We start from the raw sequence: 4,666 nt of genomic DNA, 5'->3' as shown, positions 1-4,666 counted from the left end.
TCAGAAGCTACGACAGCATGTTCATGGGTCATTGTGGAAATACTTGGGGCTGGCACTGAGTAAAACAGAGGAGGAATGAATTTGAATGTGACAAATTCAGAAAGCAACAGGAACCTGTCACGCAGGTCCTCAGACTATAAGATGCAGATTTGGGGTTCATTTTCATTTGATGGGAACTTGTTAGGTTAGCTCTATTTGTCAGTTTCACGTAATGGGAATGTAGAATCGCCTGAAAGCCCAGCCTCTACACATGCCTGTCGCAGATTGTATTGATTACCTTACAGAATGTGGAAGAGCCATCTTAACTGTCGATGGAACCATCCTCTCACTGGGAATCTGGACTGCAGAGATCTAGTAAACCTCACCTCCCTTCAGTTGCCTCTGGCTGGGTATTTTATCTCAAGGGCAGCATATGAGATCCTCTAAATAGGAATGCATGTTTAGGGTGACTTGCAGTCACTGATAAGGGCGTTCTGGGTGGAAGGAGAAAATTTCTCTCATGGATTACAAAAGAAATGTTGATTGCCTTGTTCAGGGGTTGGCAGTGGGGGGTTGAGGGAGGTGTCAGTGATTCGATTACTTTTATTAAAGGTTTTTTAGAGCACTGGTTCTCAACCTTCTTAATTCTGCCACTCTTTAGTAGAGTTCATGTTGTGACCTATAACCATAAAATTATTTCCGGTGCTACTTATAACTGTGATTTGGTTGCTGCTGTGATTCAGAATGTAATATCTGTATATTCCAGTGGTATCAGGCGATGTTTATGAAAGGGCTGATCAACCCCCCAACAGGGCCGTGATTCACGGGTTGATAACTGTTCTTTTAGATACTGCTACTAAGTTTTTTGCAGTATAGGATGTTGGTTTGTTTTAGGAAGAAAACTCACACAAGTGTCTCTAATGTGGGGCCCAAGTAGTGAGAGACAGAGCTGCCATAATGATAAGGAGATGCTGAGGATGGTGGGAAACAGTTCATCTACACTCAAAGGCTAACAGAATTGCAAAGTGTGAAACACTGTTATTGAGTGTGAAAGCCACAAGTTATAAGACTTCTTGTGCAAGGCTGGGAGTGCATACCTGTGTATCTGTGCCTATGTGAGTATATAATCACATGTGTTTGAATGAGCATGTACCCGTGTGTGTGTGTGTGTGTGTGTGTGTGTGTGTGACTGCTGTACTTCTGAGGACCAGTGATTACAAAAATAAAAAATAAAAGAAGAAACTATTTGCACTAGTGGGAGCATTATAGCTGACTCTGATTTCCATTGTCATTTCATTCTCTATTTTCTAAATGTCTTACTATAAACATGTGTATTGAATCAGGAGGAAAAATCATTTGAAATAGCTTTTAAGATCATGTAGAAAGATAATTGGGGTAAAATGTGGTTGAAAAAAACCCCAGCTGTTAGAAAATCACTTGAAGCAGCTGACAAACACAAAACACAGCTGGCTTAGAGGACAAGAGATTATATAATGTGAATTTAGTGTCTGCTGAAATGGTAAAGAGATAGAGGGAAACATCCCTTTATACTAAGAATATGGTCATTTATTTTCTGAGTTGAGCCAAAAAATATGAATCCAGAAGAATATTTTCAGTAAGTTTCAGATTTTGAATCCCCAGCCCTATGCGGGAGAAAAGGGTACTGATCACAGTATTCACATCCCTGATGTGGGTGATGGAACATTCAGGAAGCCGGCTGCACTGTTTAAGGAACTTGGAGTATCCTTCACAAAATGTGGGCTTGCTTTTCAGGAAAACCAAACTATGTGTGTATTAGTTATGATTTTTATTTCTCTGAAGAAACACCATAACCATGGCAACTTTTATAAGGAGAGTATCTAATTGAAGGGGTCACTTAAAGTTTCAGAGGTTCAGTCCATTAACAGGACAGCAGAGAGCATGGCTGCATGGTGGTGGACGTTGTGTTGGCTATATCTTGGCTTGCAGGCAACAGGAAGTTGGATGACATACTTGGCAGTATCCTGAGAATAGGAAATCTCAAAGCCTACCTCCATAGTGACACTTCTCCTTCAACAAGGCCATATCTACACCAACAAAGTCACACTTCCTAATAGTGCCACTCCCTAGGAGATTATGGGGAACAATTACATTCCAACTACCACGGTGAAACTACATAATGTTAGTAGTACCTTTACACTCTATTTGGAGTGATAAATCAGTAATTTAGAGCACTGATTGCTCTTCCAGGGGGCCTGGATTCAATTCCCAGCACTCATATGGAAGCTCACAAGGGTCACTCTAGTTCCAGAGCTCTCATTGTTCTCTTCTGGTGCAAGATGACCAGGTACACATGTAGTACACAGACATACCTTCAGGCTAAATACTGACATTTATTCTATAAATGTGTAAAATAGTAATATTTGAAAAATAATTTTAAATATAATGTGTGAATATATGTGTGTGTATATGTATGTGTATTATTGTGTGTATGTATATATATATGTGTGTGTCTATGTGTGGCCATATATATGTGTGTGAAATTTATTTTGTGTGTGTGCATAGTTCTCTGTGTGTGTCTGTGTCTCTGTGTATCAATGTAGAAACAATACCAAGAAGAATAACTTCTAACTGATGACAGTGTTTATTAGGTGAGCAGAGCAAGGGTTGACTCCTTTCTCTTCTTTATGTTTTACAAGTTGATTTGAATGTTGTTTTTTTGAAAAATGACATATACATATTATTTATATGATAAAATGTTACTGTTAGACATGATCATAGTAGGACTTAGAAATTGAGAGTGCTGGTTACATTTGCAGAGAACCCACCTTGGTTCCCAGTAGCAATATGGTGGCTTACAGGTCCTTGTAACTCAAGTTCTAGGAGATCTGACACCATCTTCTGGACTCTGAGTATTCCTGCAGGAACATGTTTTATGCAAACTCATATCACACACACACACATAGGCACAAAATAATAAATAATTTAGTTAAATGAGATAACCAATAATAATTATTGTATACAGTTGAGAACAAGGTGAATATTTAAGGTGGGAATTATAAAAACAAAAATAAATAAACCTATTAGAATATGCAGTAAAAACCACTATTGTTAAGCTTTTACAGGGTGAGAGATAGCTCAATGGTTAACTGTTCTTGCTGCTCTTAGAAAGGACCCAAGTTCTTATCAGCAACTATGGCAGAAAGGATACAAATAGCTATAACTTAAGATGAGCTGACATACTCTTCTGGCCTCCCTCAACACCTGCAGTGAGGTGCACATATGCACACATACATAAAAAAATAAAGAAATAAAACTGTAAAATAAAAGATTTCACTTTATAAGACTGAATATATATATAAATAAATACATATGTGCACACATATATACATATGTACATATAGATGCAGGTCAAAGTATATATGCATACACTATGTTCTGTCCCACCTCTACATAATATATTCATGTATCCTTTTTGTATAAAACACTCATCAGTTGCACACAGCGAACCAATGTGGTTGTGCTTCATCTAGATAATCTCACCTTAGAGTTGAAATTTCATTGATCATTATGCAATCCCAGTGAGGATTTCTATGACCAAACAGAAGTGATCATTGCAATGGCTTCAATTCTTTGGAGTAGAATTGATAAATTGATAGGGCCCATGAGACAACTTAGCCAGTAAAGGCACTTTGGTCAAGAATGAGAACCTGAGTTTGATCCTAAGAATCCATGTAGTAAGAAAAGGTGGCCTCTGCAAGTTGTCATCTGCCTTCACGGCATGCTGCTGCACGCATGTCTCTACAACACATTCACATGCACACACTCACCCCCACTCAATCTCACACACGCATACTAAAATAATAAATAATAAGTAAGTTTAATATTATTGTGAAGAATTACTAAATATGTAAGCTGCTTCAGTACCACATTGTCAGTAGAATCTTTAGTTTCCACACTCCCCTAAATGCAGCTGCCAGCTTGCCCCCACTTCATTTCGAACATTATTTAGGAATATATTTTTATATATGTCCATTGTAAATGATTTGCAAATAGCATTAGCTTATGTAAAGATTTTAATTTTGATTTCTCAACTCTGTGCATGTATGAGTCTCTGTGTATGTAAGTGTCTGTGAATGCAGGTGTTTGTAATGGCCGGAAGTGTATGGGAACTCCTGAAGCTGGAGGTACAGGTGGTTATGGGCCTTTCAATGTGTGTGCTGAGAACAACACTCTGCAGTTATTTGCAAGAACAGTAGATGCTCTTAACCACAGACACATCTGTGCTGCCCTACAACTAGTTTTCTTTTGTATTCACATTTCTCTGTATCAGTAAATTGTATGTTTCTGTGAGTTTGTAAGTCATTTGAAAATCATCCCTTTCACCATAGCATTCTCAGTTTCTTTGCTCATTTTCTTATCACAATATCTGTCTTCTCAAAAAGTGGTATATAAAAATACTTGATTCATAAACTTCAGACCAATACAAGTATGTTGCCAGATTGATAAGTTGATCTCTTTTTGGGCTGTTGGACTTATTATCATCTGAAAATTAAAGTGAATTTCATTCATACTTTATATTCATGCCAATTTCCGTCCTTAGTTACATTTGAAAAATACTTTACTGAAAGGTTATACAATTATTCACATGTATAATTTTAATACAGTTTATTTTTTAAACTATACAGCTAATTAAAATTATTAAAAT

The sequence above is a fragment of the Alexandromys fortis genome, unplaced genomic scaffold (genome assembly GCF_014885135.2).
Source record: "Alexandromys fortis isolate MF-2015 unplaced genomic scaffold, M_Fortis_MF-2015_v1.1 scaffold_138, whole genome shotgun sequence".
NCBI lineage: Eukaryota > Metazoa > Chordata > Mammalia > Rodentia > Cricetidae > Alexandromys > Alexandromys fortis.
This window is presented reverse-complemented; position numbering follows the sequence as displayed.